General features: G+C 35.3%; 1 protein-coding gene and 1 long non-coding RNA gene across 5 annotated transcripts in view; one reads left to right on the top strand and one right to left on the bottom strand.

The window, feature by feature from the left end:
• The window catches only part of Hdac9 (histone deacetylase 9), an 885,718-nt gene that overhangs the window by 268,386 nt on the left and 599,758 nt on the right, over positions 1-17,574 (bottom strand). The gene's annotated exons all lie outside the window — the stretch shown is intronic.
• Positions 1-17,574, top strand: part of LOC102025330 — a 28,021-nt gene that overhangs the window by 6,919 nt on the left and 3,528 nt on the right. The window contains exon 3 of one of the 2 annotated variants that reach the window (XR_001232740.1): positions 12,615-12,714. The exons of the other annotated variant lie outside the window; for it this stretch is intronic. This is a non-coding gene — a long non-coding RNA (uncharacterized LOC102025330). The remainder of the gene's footprint in view (positions 1-12,614; positions 12,715-17,574) is intronic. 2 annotated transcript variants of the gene reach the window in all.

The raw sequence follows: 17,574 nt of genomic DNA, 5'->3' as shown, positions 1-17,574 counted from the left end.
TGATTCCTATGCTGCCTGCCTACCACCTGAAGGACCTGAGTCACACTATTGTCTAGGCAGAGGACACATTTCAATCTGATAAAAAGCCATGTATGACAAACCAACAGCCAACATCATACTAAATGAACAAAAACTATAAGCTTTCACCCAAAAATCATGAGCAAGCGAGGATATCCACTGTCTCCACTCTTATTCAACATACTCCTGAAAACTTCAGCCAGAGCAGTTAGACAAGAGAAAGAAATAAAAGGAATAACAATAGGAAAGGAAAAAGTTAAAGTATCATTATTTTAGATGACATGATTCTCTACATAAAAGATGCCAAAATCTCCACTAAAAAAATCTTCTAGATTTAATAAGCAAATTCAGTAGTGTAGCTGGATACAAAGTCAACACTCAAAAAATCAATAGCCTTCCTGTACACAAATACCAAACTCATTGAGAGAGAAATTAGAAAAGCAATACCTTTTACAGTAGCATCCAAAACAATAGAATACCTAGGAATCAACCTAATGAAGGATGTAAAAGACCTCTACATTAAAAAATGCAGTACTCAGAAAAAGATTGAAAAAGATATCATAAAATGGAAAGATAATCCCTTGCTCTTGAGTAGGAAGAACCAATACAGTGAAAATGGCCATATTTCCAAAATTGTTGTACAGATTTAATGTTATTCCAGTCAGAATTCCAGCAGCATACATCATAGAATTACAGAAAATAATCCTAAAATTCATTTGGAACCAGAAGAGACCTAGAATACTAAAGGCAATTCTGAGCAACAAAGGTGAGGCAGGGGGCATCACAATCCCTGACTTGAAATTATACTATAAAGGTACTGTGATAAAACAGCATGGTATTGGCAAAAAAAACCCACCAGACTCAAAGATCAGTCGAACAGATTAGAAGATGCAAAAACAACTCCAGACATACTCAGCCACCTTATCTTTGACAAAGGTGCCAAACACATTCATTGGAAGAGAGATAGCCTCTTTGATAAATAGTGCTGGAAAAACTGGCTCTGCACATGCAGAAGATTAAAATTGGACCCATATCTTTCACTATGCATTAAACTTAATTTGAAATGGAACAAAGATCCAAATATTTAAACAGAAACATTGAATCTACTGGAAGATAGAATAGGTAAAACTCTTGAACACATTGGTGTAGACAAAGACTTTCTGAACAAAGCCCCAATCACTCAGGAACTATTACAAAGAATCGACAACTGGGATCTCATCTTATACAAAGCTTATGCACAGTAAGAGAAACCACCAACAGAGTGAAGAGACAACCCACAATGTGAGAAAAATGCTTACCAGCTGTTCCTCAGACAGAAGATTACTATTGTGAATATATAAAGAACTCAAAAAAATCAGACCTCCCAAGTTTAAAGATGCAATCGAAAAAAGGGCATCTGAGATGAATACACATTCCTCAGATGAGAAAATACAAACAGAAAATAAGTATATGAGATGTTCAACATCACTGGTCATTCAAGAGATGCAAATTAAAACAACACTGAGATTCTGTCTCACCCCAGAAAGAATGGAAGTCATCAAGAGATCAATAACAAATGCTGGTGGCAGAGCGGGGAAAAAGGAACCCTTCCCCACTGTTGGTGGGAGTATAGACTGGTGCAACCACTGTGGAAATCAGTGTGGAGATGCCTCAAAAACCTAGGACTGGAGGTCCCATTTGACCCAGCTATTCACCTTCTGAGTATCTTTCCAGAAGACTTAAAAACATCATCCCATAGTGATATATGTGCACCTATGTTTATAGCAACAGAATTTCTAATAGCTAGATTTTTGAAACAACCCAAATGCCCATCAACTAAGGAATGGTTTAAAAAAATGTTGTCTTTTTAAACAATAAAGTACTACTCAGCCATAAAGAAGGATAAACTGGAGACTTTTATAGGTAAATGGATGCACCTTGAGACCATACTCATAAGTGAAATAAATCAGATGCACATGTGCAAACATCATATTGGCTCCCTAGTGTGAGAAACTGAGTAAATAAGATCCCAAATACTATGTTCATAGCAGCACAATTTGTAATTGCTAAAATGTGGAAGCAACCCAAATGTCCATCCACCGAGAATTGGATAAGAAAATTGTGGTACTTTTATAGAATGGAATATTACTCAGCTATAAAGAAAGATAAACTCGAGGCCTTTATATTTAAATGGTCACAACTAGAGACCATACTCATAAGTGAAATAAATCAAACATACATGTGCAAGCACTGCATTGTTTCACTAGTGTAAAACTTGAAAGAGTTAATTTAAACTCGGAGGTATGATAGACACTGTGAAATGATAGGAAACCACTGAAGAGTAAAGGGCTTCTGGGATGTGGGAAAAGAGAAGGGAAAGAAGGAGAAATTTTGTATGTATGTATATACAGGATAGTTAACATGGTTGTTCTTCTGTCTTCTATTTCTATGCTGAAAGAAACTGTCAATGAGTCTTTGGTTGACCAGTATTGCATGTTTATATCTGTTTTCATGAGAAGCCACTTTGAAGATATCAATATGTAATACAACCACCATTGTTAATTCCCTACCACTTTGTTTGTAACTCTGTATTGTCTGTATTGTGCTTGTGATATGTTGTAAAATGTTGTATGTCTGTTAATGTTTCCCTCCTTTTATCTTTAAAATTAAAAAAAAATAAGATCCCAAATATACAATAGATATTCTAAAATGGGAAGAAACTACTCAAAAGGAAAAAAAAAAAACTGGGATGGCAGAAAGAAGAAAAGAAGGAAGGGAAAAGCAATATATATATATATATATATATATATATATATACACACATATATATAATACAAAATAGTTAAGATAGTTATTATGTTAGTTACTATTAATTTCTCTTAGTTCATTGAAAAGAAAGGTTTGTGCTAATATTGTTTGGATAACTAAATGCCTATATCTTGTACTTTCAGTAACTAATTTAAGGATAACAATACACAATATGTTAACCATTGTTACCCTCCTATTATCTTGTTTTGAAATTCTGTTTCAATTTTTTTCTCTTTAAAATAAAAATACATATTGACTGAAGTATATTAAAAAAGCAAGACCCAATAATATACTGCCTACATTGAGTTCACCTTGCCAGTATATAAATTATACAGATTATGCAAATACATGGAGATTGAACAACACACTTTTGAACAAACAGTGGATCTCTGAGAAACTTAGAAAGGAAATTAAAACATCTCTGGAAACAAGGGAAGGTAAGCATGCTAAAGGCTGAAACCTGTGGGATGCAGCAAAAGCAGTACTAAGAGTGAAGTTTATAGCAGCATGTGCCTATACTCAAAGAAATTAAGAAAGATTTCAAATAAATATGTACATAATGCATCTCAAGAACTTATAAAAATTAATAAATGAAACCCAAAATTAGTAGAAAAAATAATACAAATAAGAGCAGAAGTAAATGAAAGAGTAGAAGATATAATAGAAATTATCAATAAATCAGAAGGTTGTTTCTTTGATAAAGTAAGTAAAATTAACATCTTCAGCTAGACTAACTAAATAACAAAATAAAATAAATATAGAGAAGAGTCATTACAATGGATACCAAGATAGAAAGTATTATTAGGGATTATTTTGAAAACCATATGTTAACAATTTGGAAAATTCAGAACAAGTGGGAAAAGTTTCGGATACCTCTGACCTAACAAACCCGAACCAAGATGATGTTTTTAAGACCTGAATATACAAATAGCAAGTAATGATATTGAATCAATAATAAAAAAGCTTTCCAACAATGAAAAGCCAAGGACTGTATATGTTTACTGTTGAATTTTACCAATTTTTAAAGTAACTAACATTGCTTCTCAACTATTCCATACAATTTAAAGGAATAGGAACTCTTCCAAACTCTTTCTGTAAGGCCAACATCGCTCTGTTACCAAAACCTGACAAGTATACACAAAAAAATGAAACTGCAGACCAATAAGCTTGTTTAACATAGGTACAAAAATCCTCAACAAAATGATAGAAATTGGATTCAGCAGCACATCACAAAATCATATACAGTGGTCAAATAGGTTTCATTCTGGTGATATAAGGATGGTTCAATACACATACATAGTATATTACAAAAGTAAAATGAAAGATAAAACTCACATAATCATCTGAACAGATGCAGAGAAGCAGTTGATAAAATTCAATATCTTTGCATGATAAAAGCCCTGAATAAATGAGGTAAAAAAGAATCATACCTAAACATTTTAAAAGCTGTAAATGACAAACCCAGGGCCAACAAACTGAGTGGTGAAGAGCTGAAAGCATCTCCTGTAAGAGTAGGATAAGACAAGTGTATTTACTCTCATAGTTCTTGTTCAATTATTGCGTAAGTTTTAGCCAAAGCAGTCAGGCAACAGAAAGAAATCGAAGGCCTACAAACAGGAAAGGAGCAAGTCAAATTATCCCTGTTTGCAGATGGTATACACAGAAAAATCTCAACCAAAAGATTGTAAGAACTGATAAGCAAACTTAGTAAAACGGGATACAAAATAAACATAAAAAGTCAGTAGCTTTTCCAATGGATAAAGAATTTGTTGAGAAAGAAATAATCAGTGCAATCCTATCCCCAATAACTGCAAATAAAATAAAATAAGGTAAAGTATACTAGGTAAAAATTTAATTAAGGAATTGAAATTACAAAACACTGATGAAATTCAAGATGGCAGTAGAAAACTGAGAATTCTCATATTCAGAGATTGGAAAAATGAATACTCTTAAAATATCTATACTACCCCCCAAAATCTACAGATTCAATGCATTTCCCATCAAAATACCAATGACATTTGTCATAGAACTAGAAAAAAATACTAAAATTCACATGGAGGCACAAAATGTCCAGAATGGCCTGAGTAGTATTGGCCAAAAAGAGCAAAGGTGGAGGCATCAGAATATCCGACACAGAAAAATGAACATCACATGTTCTTTCTCATACATGAAGCATATTATCATACTTTCATCTCAATGAAAAAGCAGTGAGAAGACTGGGAAATTAATGCAGAAGGATATAAATTGGGAAGTTGAGTTAAAAATTTGAAACAAGAAAAAGCAAATTTAAATATGCATACTTAAAAATTTGTACATATCAATAGGTACAAGCCCATCTGTTTTACCAGAGATTTCAGTAAGAAACCCTTACAATGGAAGAAAACAATAGGCTTCTACATATACTTCATTTTAAAATAAAACACTAGAAGATAAGTAAACTATAACAGTAATTGAAAGATGAATTGACAGCATCATTTACACCCAGCTTCTACATCAAGGATCACATAGTATAAATCCAGTGGAGATGTACTATGGTAGGAAGGGGAATCAGATTTCAAAATTTATTATATAGCCACCATAGCCAAAACAGGCATAAAGACAGGCATCTACAAGGGGCGATCAAAAGGTATGGTGAATGTTTAAAGAAAAATAATCACAAACCTTATTACAGTAAAAGAATGGTGGGTTAAGTATGTGCAAAACAAGAGGGATTAATGGCACTGTGTCTTACTGTAATTTTTAAATTTAAACATTAAATGTATTTCATGATCATGCTACATTGATCAAACACTTATGGCAGTTTCTGTAAAAAAAAAAAAAAATGATAGTGTGTTCTCATCCAGTTTATTGACTCGACCTAACAGTGCAAATCTAGCTCTTCCAGAAAATCAAGATGACTGTGAAAGGTAAACTTTTTGATTCAGTTCAGGCATCAAGGCAGCCATGACTGCACAACTAAAGACATTCATGAAAGAGGATTTCCAGAACTCCTTCGGAAAGTGGCAAAAAGGATTGGATAAGTGTGTTTGAAGAGAAGGTAGGGGGAGTCTTTTGAGGATTAGTAGCAATATATCTTTTTAAACATTCACTGTATTTTTATCATGTCTGATAAGTGAGTGGAATTAAACTGAGATTCTAGAAACCTTTACAACTGATTTTCAACAAAGCTGACAAGACAATTCAATGGGAAAAAGATTTTTTTCATTCTCCCTCTATTAAAGATTTTTCAGCATATGGAACTAGAACTGTACAATTGCTACTACGTACCTGCAAAAGAGAAAAGCTGAAGCCCTTCCTCACACTGTACTCTCAAATTAACTTCAAATAGATGACAGAACTAATGGTAATATCTGAAATTAGAGAATTCTCAAAATAAAAAAGAACTACATAGTCATATAGAAAACCAAGAGCAGAAGGGAACAAAAATAATAGATAAATTAGATTTCCTTGAAGTTAAAAGCTTTTGTGATTCAAAGTGAAAATATAATTCACAAGTCGGAAATATCTGAATGTCATATGTGAGATAAAAGACTTGTGTCAAGAATATAGAAAGTTTTCTTACAACTCTGAAGTCAGTAATAAAAGGAAATCAAATTAAAATGGGTAAAGTTTCTGAAGAGACATGCCTCTTAAAAAACTGAGCAAATGAAAAGATGCTTCACAGTTTTAGCCATCAGAGCTTTGCCAATCAAAACCACAAAGAAATAAAATATCACATGGATTAGATTGTTGTATTAGGAAGAGATAATATCAAGTGTTGGGGGAAGATGTGGAGAAATTGTAAATTTCATAGGCTGCTGATGCAAATGTAAAATAGTACAGCCACTTTGGAAAACAGTTGTAATTCCTCAGAAAGTTAAATGTAAAGTTACTATACGAATCAACAATTTCAGCAATATTCATGTTTTGAAAAATATTTTTGCACAAAAATTTATACATGAGTATTCATAGCATTAGCATTCATGAAAACCCAAAGTAGAAATAATTCGTTTCCATCAGTTGAAGAATGGATGAATAAAATACAGTATATCCATATAATAGAATATTTTCTAGCCATAAAAAGGAAAGAAACATTGATTGTACAGTGTGGATGAAACTTGCAAACATGCTGGTGAAGGAAGGCGGTTACAAGAGACCACATATCTCACAATTCTACATATAAGCTATGAAAACTGGACAAATTTATGGAGACAAAAAGATTAGTGGTTGTGAGGCATATGTTAATATTAATTGACATAGCGCTTCTTCTGGGGTGGTAAAAGTGTTCTGAAGTTGACTGCAGAGATGCTGCACATTTCCATTGACTATACTAAAAATCACTGAATTCTACACTGCACTAAATGAGTATATTTTAATAAAGCTACCAAAATGATATTTTTCATCATATTGTAAAAAGTTCATTTTGTTAACTCAAAATAAAATATACATTAAAATAATGTATTTCACTTTTATCTAATACTCAGTTTATGTATTTTATAACAATACATTGATATGGTAGTATATTTGCATATATGTTTTCATATTTTTGTGTGTCTATGTAATTATAAAAATATAGATGTATAGGGCTGGGGATTTAGCTCAGCAGCAAAAGCGCCTGCCTGGCAAGCACAAGGTTGTGAGTAAGAAAAAACAAAACAAAACAGAACAACAACAACAACAAAAAAAAAAACAGATGTATTTATGCTGAAGTATTTTTTGCTTGTGATTCAAAGAATTGTAGACCAATAAATACAAATTGGAAAGTGACACACTCCTTTGGTATTGAAAATTTAGGGGTATAAATAGTCTTTCAACAAACATGTAAAGATGTTTCTTACTACTTTTTTCTCACGGCAATGGCAGCATTTCTGAACTCAAGTGTGCAGGAGAAACTGCATTCAGCAATAGCAAAATGTGCTCACTGCTGTGTTTTCTACCAATGTTGCTTTCATTGCCAAGTAGTGTCCCTTGTAGCAGAGGTCAGGCTCACAGTAGATGAAATACTGTCTCCTGTATACTCAGTGGTCACTTCCAGTAAGCCTTCTTCTTGAATTTTTATTCCAAACATGAGTCTTTACCATATTTTGCATGCCAACAAAGACAATATACACATGCGCACATGTGCACACACACACATGCCAGCACAAGAAGTAAAATTTTTACTCCTTATCAGATACTATCTTCACGTTCACATCATGAGGACTCCATAAACAATAATGTGGCTCACAAGGCAGAGGTGTGGGTAACTGAATCCTACAGAATTTCCAGCTAAAACACCACCTGCACAACCAGAGGAAATCAGATTCAAGAGTAACAGCAGTTATATGTGTATACAGTGAGAGAAGGTGTAGGAGTCAGTTAACCCATGATTCTGGATTAAGGGTTAGTGGCTCGTTTTTCCCTAATATTGTATTGAATTATTGTGAAGCTGAATCTATTTAACAAGATTGTTCCTCAATGGGTAGATAGAATATTGGTAAAAGTTACTATCCTTTGGACAGAGTTTCCAAATAGCTCAGGTATAACTGTAAATATGTCCTGATATAAGGGTTCCTGGAGAAAGTGAATTACTGCTTTGGTTGCACTATGCATTTATATATATATCTGAAAAGATGGTTGCTTTAGAAATGTTTAAGATCCAGCTAGTTGGAGAATTCTTGGAAAATGATCCCTTTAAATCGATGGAAAATTTGCGCCATTACTGAATACAAAAGAAACCACATTCAAATTTTGAAATTAAATAAGTGACTAGTCCACAATGACTAATTTCTTTCACAATAGAAAACTTAAAAAAAAAACAAGGGATATTTTTGTTTCTTCAGTCGCTTTTCAGCTTCTGCATTTTAAAAATCGCCTGTAGAAAAAAACATTCAAGAGAACAGATTGAAATTATTTTAATTTTGTAACAGCCTAGAGGAAGATGAAATTATACAATGGCCTAGACTAGCATCTTCTGTCTGGTTGGTAGCCAATGGACAGAACAGGATGAACAATAGAGCTCTGGGCTAGAAATAATAGCCTGAAGATAAAGTGGGAAAGAAGAAGTTTTGTTTGAATATGATGAATCTCTTGAGCATTTCCTTTATTTCTCCCTTTTGATAATTATAGTCCAGATATAAAATAAATCATAATGAGAGAGATGACAAGCAGTATAAATCATGGCTATTTAAGACACATGAACTGGATGGATTTATCTTGAATAGATGTTCTCAGTCTAGGATCCAGGGAAGAATCCCAGTGAATATAAAACTCCTGAGATTGTTTGCCTAATTGTATGAGAATGTGCACCTGTGAGCTTTTCTGAAGCCAGTTCATGGCTTTCATCAAGGGGGTCATTAATTTAAAAGAATAGTATGAAGCACAGCTCTAAGAAAAGATTAAGTGGCCATAATAAAAGCCCAGTAATTACAACTTTTAGGTTTCTCTGTCAATGTAACAGTTTTAACATTGATAGTAGGTCATGATAAGATATTTTAAACCCATGGATTCTGGTATAACATAAACTGGGTCAAGTAAGTAGAATCAGAGATCTTGCAGAATCAAGCACTCATCTTTACACCCTTTCAGCCTGAGAAAGCATTTTGCTCAACATAGGAGAATCACTTACATTTCACTACTACACTCTAGATCCAGTTGCTTGTACACAAATTACCAAACATGTCAAACTCTGAATAATGTTTGAGTTTATTTCTATTTTACCCTTTCTCCTAAAGCATGTCTGGGTCAAAGGCATGATATTTCAAGTCTCTTTTGTTACTGAAATAGAAGCCAGTTGCTGATAGAACCCTGCTTAATGTTAGGCTAACAAAAAAAGACAAAACAAAGAGACCATTGTTTAATCTGTTTTTGTTTTGGTATTTGACCGCAAGCATCCTCTTTAAAAAGAACATTTTCATTTTAAAATGATTAAGTGTTTGAGGACGCACACAGCTCTACCCATAGCATGCAAAGAAATATCTTAAATAAATACTTGTCACTGTAGATCAGAGTTTAAAATTGCTTGCTTCCTCCATAATCTCATAGTTAACAATAGTACTATGATACTTTTGCTGTGATGAGTGTAACATAATAAATCTCAAAATACTGTAATTTTGGAATGGAAGCGTTTCTTAAGGATTTCCTCAAGGTTAAAAACAAAGGTCGTAAAGCACTTGGAATTTCAGATAATTCTGTAATTGTTGATTCTAGTTGAATTAATTAACCATTCATTCATTTTATATACTTATTAATGTTCTGTGTTAGAAGAAAATATAAACAGGAACAAAACAGATATAACTACTCCTCTAAAGGGAGTTGCAAGGATAATGAAGAAGACAAATGTGCATCAAAGTTCCATACCATAAATGTGAAACAGCACTGGGAAGGAGCTAGGAAGGGCAAGAACCATTTTCTAACTTTAGAGCAGTCAAGAAAGCTTTTCTAAACTGGGAGTGGTGGCATACATGTGTAATCCCAGTACTCTGGGAAGCTGAAGAAGGAGGATCACAAGTACAAACCCAGCCCTGGAAACTGGTGATTTAGCAAGACCCTCTCTTTAAAAAAAAAAGGCTGGGGATGTATGGATGTATAACTCAGTGCAAAGACCCTGAGCGCAGTCCTTAGTGCTGCAAAACAAAAAACAAAAACAAACACATAACGCACCACCCGAGAAAGAGAGAGAGAGAGAGAGAGAGAGAGACAGTGACAGAGACAGACAGAGACAGAGATCTTCTATGGGGAAGTGATATTTCAGCCAAAAAATGAAGAATGAGATAGATTTAGCTCAGCAAATGGAGCGGGAAGAATGTTTTAAGTGGAGGGAACACCATCTGGAAGTGACTCTCCCTGGTTGTAAGGTATGCTGTCAGTACCACAAAACAGGGCAGGACAGCATGGCTAGCCTACTGTGAGGAGGCAGCTGGCTCAAGCTAGGGAAAAGAGGTAGATGGGAGAAGACCATGAGGTGGTTTTGTCCTGTCAAAAAGGCTGAGTCTTAACCCTAAGAGCAATGGCAAGTCAACGAACAGTTTTTGCTTCCAGGAGTTTGGAACTGGAGATTGTATATTAGATAGAGTTCATAAGACTAGATTTATGTTTGAAATGATCATGTTAGCAGAATAATAACCTACATTTTATCAGCAGTAGGTTGCTTAATCTTAAAGTAGGTTGCTTAATCTTAAATAGTTATTAAGAAGAGCAAGGACTCAAAAAACAAAACAACAGCGAGAAATATTGTCCTGGGCTTGTATTATACCTCTACCATTTTACTAATGTATGAATTGAAAAAAATTTTAAACACTGAGAAAATATAAAATGAAGCAATGATGTGTAGGTGGTGGCTATTTTTTCTTCTGGAAAAAGTGGCTTATCTGCACAAGCATTAATTAATCAGTATTTTATTCAAACTCAAGTAGTATATATCTCTCCATATAGGTTAAGAAAATTAATCATTAAAAATGTACCATTTTTATATTTTAAATTCTTTTTTAAAATTTAGATTGAGTCTATTCCAAAATACAATATAAGGGGCTGTTAGACTAGTCTTCTGACTTCACTGTGATCTCCATGACTAATGCCTCTGTCCCAGACGCCATTGTCATTTCAGTGTTGTCCATGTCAGCAACCACCTAATATCAGCACCTCTCAGCTGCTGTGCATATTTTGCTCCTTATCCAGAATTATGCATATATTTAGCTTTATATATATATTTATTATATTTTACTATGTTTAATAGGAATAAAGATTCATGTATTAATGTCATGCAGAGTTATCAGGGTGCTAAAACAGCCCTCTAAAGCCTATTATGTCTCTAGTCTTATATTAAAATTTATTTTAATGAAAAAGTAAGAATTATATACATTTATGGTATATGTTTTGCTAAAAGTATACATTGTGCAATGGCTACATCAAGTTAATTAACATATATACCCTCACATGTTTCTTTTTTGCCTCTCTTATATAGGTTCTAATGTGTAGCTTCTGAAATATTTCTTGCAGTCAGTCTTGAGGTTTGATAATTTTTAGCAACTAACCTGTGCTTCTTATTATAAAACCATTATCCTAAGAACACAGTTTAAATAAATAACAGCCCGTAGTAGACACAGGTGTGCAGATTTTGCTAAATGATCTCATTAATTGCTGTACACTGTTCACATGTATCAATAAAACAAATGTTCCTTTTTTATTCACTTCTCATAAATATTTTTAGGAATTGCCACTCGCTGAACATCAGACTCTGAAGTCCTTCCATACAAGTTCTGTTACTTTAGTGTCACACTGGATTCACTTCAGCTATTGAGTTGTAGCTATTCTCCTCAAATGGAACAGAGAACAACTGGATAATATGGTTAGACACTGCTCAAAACTGAGTTGAAGGTCTTCTCTGGTACTATAATAGTATAACAGATTCAGTTCTAAGTAGAATAGGTAGAAACAAAATAAGTCTCTTCAGGATAGTTTCAGACTTACATGAATAAATTCTTCAAGTTAAAAGTTATTTCATATTCCTTAAAATGTTTTATTCTGTACATATTATGATTTGTAAAGTATCAAAATTGCTCTTGAAAACTATGCTTAGAAGTCTAAAACTGTGCAGTAAATATATTGCAAATGTTTATCACCAAACTCAACTTGTTTTTATTTCTAACTTATTTATTTCTAATGAATCTGCAATATTTATTGTTTACTGGCATTATGTTCCATCTGCCTAGTGATTCATTTATTTTTTCACTATGTAAGTAAATATGAAAACATTCTCATCATGCTTAGATGAGAACTAAGTTTGTCATTGGTGGTACCTTTTATTTAAAATCATTCATTTAGTAAAAAGTAGCTATTTTATTTTTTGACAGGCATTAAGAAGCAGGCATTTTTGTTAAAAGTGCCGGCCTGGTAAACATGGCCTTCTACAATAGTATGTGGCTCTTTGCATGTCCTCCGATAATTCTGCAGGTGAGAGCTCACTATTTCTCTCATACATGGAGTTTCAAGTGAGTTTGATGGAGAAGACTGGTAATAAATTTAGGAGGAGAAAAAAACTGAGTGTCTTGTTAATGAAATACCTTGGCAACCATCTTTAGGAGTTTTAACTTCACCTTGCAGACAGTGAAGAATCACTGATATGTTTAAAGGAGTGGAACACATGATTGTATTTGCATTTAAGGAGCAATTAGTGTGGCTCAGCTTAGGTGAACTATGTTTGTTTCAAACATTGGTTGCAGGCAGAGCAGATGAACCATGAGCAGTCCGTGGTGGGGGCAGCCACCAGCCCTCTATATCCCCTGGACATTATATTGGTCAAGAGGAGTTAGGCTCGTATTTGGTTGATTGCTTTTACCAAAGGAAAGAAGAGGAGTTATGGTGAGAGATCAGAGAAGAGATAGAAATGACAGGGAATGAAGAATACCAAACAGGTCTGCTCTCTGCTGAGTCTCACTGAATGGTTATGTGAGCCTTGAGACGGACAAAAGGTGAGAGAGCTGTTTTTATGCACCACAGCATAAGCATGGTTCCTTTTGGACATTTGGTGGCAAACTAGAATAGAATTTGAAGGACGGTGTTATTTTTGGAGAAAATGTCATTGAGGATCTGGGATATGAAGCTTACTGGGACCCTGAGAATTGTGAAGGTCTGAGGACCTGTAAGGCAGCACCTGGATGTGAGCAGTGGTGGTGGGTGTGGCAGCTCACAGTAGGTGCAGGTGGCTGTCAGCACAGATTCATTCCCAAAAATGTGAGCCTTCCTCAGGGAATACTCAGAAGAATGAAGAATGAGAGGCAGTGAGTCAGCTCGTGTTCCAGAGTTACTGTGTAAGGGATTGTTGTGATAACAGGAGGCTGCCAATTGACACTAATCAACAGTAGTATGAGTTTATTTGTAGTCACTGAGCAACCACTTCATTTGTGTGTGAAGTCACAGATAAACCCAGGGAGTCAGACTACTAACAACAGGCAGGAAATGCGTCATCAATCCAGTTGCCAGTTGCCAGTTGCCAGTCTAGCACTGTGGCTGAGCTGGAGAGAGGAAGATGAACCTATGAATACTTAGGTAGACTCCATATGACCACTTAAATTGGAAGATAAACTGGTATTCTCTCTACATCTGTCTACCTGGGGGTAATGAGGAGCCATTAAATGACAAACAAGTTGCTTAGCTTTTTGCCCCTTTACTGGGGATTGAACCCAGTACACTCACTGAATTACATTTCTAATCTTTTGCTTGTTTATTGTGAGACAGATTTTCACTAAATTTCCCAGTGTTTCTTTGCAATCCTCTTTTCTCAGCCTTCACAGTAGCTGGGATTATGGCCATATGGCTTAATTTAAAAACTTGAAGCCTCAGTTTCTCAAATTCTTGAATTTTCAGATTTTGAATAATAATGGTATATAAAATTTGTTGTCAATAGTAAATGACATGATCCATTTGAAATATTTAGCACATCGTGAGGCATATTCTAAGCACTCAGAGATACTAACAATTGTTATTTTGTCTGCAGAGAATATTCATATTATGCATAAAACAAACTGTTAATCTTAGGAAGTCATAATCTATACACAAATTTGAAATGTGTTACATTATTTAGTTTACAGTTCATATTTATTTACCTGTATAAATATGTATAATTAGTCTTTATCAATAAATAGTAAAGTAATAAGATGCACTACACTGAGTTCTTCTCTATTCCATGTGCTTTTTGTTGTGACATAAACTCAAATGCTTCCCTTGCTAGGGGAGTAGCATATAAAATTTCACTTTGCTTATCATAGAGCATCTGATGTGGTTTCGGCTCTGAGATGTGATTGCCAGCCATCTGTTAGATGAAGAGATGTAGTAATATAGACACTATCCCCAATATGCTGAATGTTGATGAGCCAATATTCTGAATATTTAATCTTCTTTGGGCTTCAGTTATGCAGGAATTTTTTACAGGATATTTATGTGTATATTATGTATGTGTTTGCTTGCATCTGTGTGTATAGTTATGTACATGTAGGTATATGTGTCCATGTGTATATAAGGATGGGGAATAATTATTTTGACAGATTATAAACTTGTGTTCAAGATTTCAAATAATTAAACAGATAAAAAAGTAGCAGAAGATGAAACATGTAAAAATTATGATCATAAGTACTTAAAATCTTTCTTCAATGACATTTCTTAAGGGACATTCTTTTATCTAAGTGGTCCCTAGAAGAATATGTAAGTCATAGGGTGTGGTGAGAAACAGACTTGCAGGGCCAGAAAGGTACCAGATTATTTTTACTATGATCCCTTAAATGAGCCCAAGTGATTCTAAACATGGGAGAGAGAAGAGTGTGTCTGTTTGCTCTTGATTATATTCTCTAATTACACACACAAACATAATATTGTTCAATCAATCAACATTTGTTGAACAGATGAATTAAACCATAATATATGAACTTTTAAAACCCTCATATGTTCTTAAATTGTAATCTAGTTCTTAAAAATGCTTATTAAGTAGACACAATTTAATCCATTTTACCAATGAGAAAATAATGTGAATGTCACTTGTTCGGACATAGAGCAGTTAAACATCTAGGTTGCAAACAAGGCCTAGTGTTCTTTTCTTTTCTTTTTCTTTTTGTCTTTTTGAGACAGGGTCTCGATTTTCGGCTCAGGCTGGCCTTGAACTCACTTTATAGCCAGGCTGGTCTCGAACTCACAATGATCCTCCTGCCTCAGCTTCCCGAGTGCTGGGGTTACAGGCATGCACCACCACGCCCGGCCCTAGTGTTCTTTTCACTTGGCTGGGAGGTTTGTTTTAACATCCAAGTTATTTCCTGAGTAGTATTTCAAATGACACACAGTTGTCCCTTGGTACCCATGTGGAACTGGTAACAGTATCCTCTCAGATATTAAAACCTGAGGATGCTTGAGGTTCTTATATAAAATGGTAGTTGCATACAATCCTCATGCATTCTCTTGTGTACTTTAAATCATTTCTGTTACTTATAATAGCCAGTAGAATATGCAGTTATTATATTATACTATTCAGGCAATACTGATAGGAAAATATATCCAGACATATTCAATAAAGACATAATTTTTAAAAACATATATTTTTGATCATACATTGGTTGAATCCATGGATATAAGCCCTTGAATGGAGAACTGACTGTACATACACAGAGAACACATATATGTCCCATCATTCTTGCCACTTTCTGAAGCAGTTCTAGAAATCTTCTTTCATGTCTTTATGAGGTGTGATCAAAGATATCATGAATTCTGCTGTTGAGTGCCATTCAATGGAGAACTGTGCTTGTAAAAACATTACAGTGTGTCCTCATCCATCTTCTTCACCGGATTTGGCACTGTGGGACTTCTGGCTCTTTCCCGAACTCAGAATGAGCATGAAAGGTAAACATTTTGAATCAATTCAGGACGCTGAAGCAGCCACAACAATGCAACTAAAGACAAAAATGAACTTCCAGAGGTGCTTCAGAAAGTGGCAAGAGCAAAGGCGTAAGTGTGTTCGAAGTAAGGGGCAGTATTTTAAGGGGTGTCTATGGCACTGTGTTTTACTGTAATAATATTCCAGATTTAAACATTTGCTGTATTTTTAGATCAATGTGTGTGTGTGTGTGTGTGTGTGTGTGTGTGTGTGTGTGTAAAGGGGGAAAAGAGTTAATCTATACAGTTGTGGTCTTTTTTTCTTTTAGTGCTTTTTGCACGCCACATCCAACCAACAGTTGTACTTTTACTGTCCCGTGGCCGTACTAACGGAGGACTTGGCAGAGACCCCGGAAGAGCTAGAGGAGCGCTCCCTGCACCTCCAACTCCCCTGGCACTCCCTGCCCTAGAGCCGCCCTTCTATAACCCATCCAGTCTGAGCTTCTCCTTATTAAAGTTTTCTCACTCCCTCTTTCCTATCTTTAGATCTCATGTGACTTCCACTCCCTTGAATCCTCTTCTGGCTTCACTTCTGCTCCTTTCCAGCATAAATTCTAGCTTTTCTCACCTAAGGCATTGAAAACAGTGCATGTGCAGAGCATCATGCAGAAGGCCCTTATGCTCAGTCTTGCTGTTTCTGCAAAATCTGCAACCTATGATCAGGACCACTATTTGCTTTATATTTAAACTAATATTGCGGCATGCTGCTAGAGAAAACACGAGTCTATACAAACAGTGCCCTTTGTTAAAAATTCAGCCTTCAGCCAGAGCCAGCCTCTTAACACAGCTCGGCAACCTATGTTTCCCAAGTCTCCTTCCTCCCTCTTTCTCTTCAGGGCTCTCCCAGATCCCCATCATTCTCTGTAAACCCTTGACCCCACTCAGCAAATGACCTCACCTTTCACTTCACAAAGGAAATAGAGGCCAACAGACAGCAACTCCCTCAACTTCCTGCCCCTCCTCTACCCTCTTATCAGCACCCGGATCCATCCTTACCTCTTTTCCTCATTTTTCAATTGAAGTGATGTCTCTCCTCCTAGCCAAGGCTAATCCCACCACCTGTGATCTGGATTCCATCCCTCTGGCTTCCTCAGGGAGGTGCTCCATCAATCACCATGGTCCTGTATCTTCAACCTCTGGCGCTGCACCAGCTCTTTCCCCTCAACCTACAAAAATGCTCTCACTGCTTCCAACTCAAATACAGGCTCACATGCACACATGCAGACACACGCACACACTCCTTTCCCCTCTCGGTGTCCCCTTCAAATCACTGCCAGAAGTAACTGTACTTTCTCTGTTCTTTCTCAACCAAACTTCTTTTGTTTTCTTTTGTTTTGTCTTTAAAATTCACACATGCTCCTATCAGGACATTTGGAGATTAATATTCAAGGAAGAAAA

This window comes from Chinchilla lanigera, unplaced genomic scaffold (assembly GCF_000276665.1).
Source record: "Chinchilla lanigera isolate Chin_1 unplaced genomic scaffold, ChiLan1.0 scaffold00009, whole genome shotgun sequence".
Lineage (NCBI taxonomy): Eukaryota > Metazoa > Chordata > Mammalia > Rodentia > Chinchillidae > Chinchilla > Chinchilla lanigera.
This window is presented reverse-complemented; position numbering and strand designations above follow the sequence as displayed.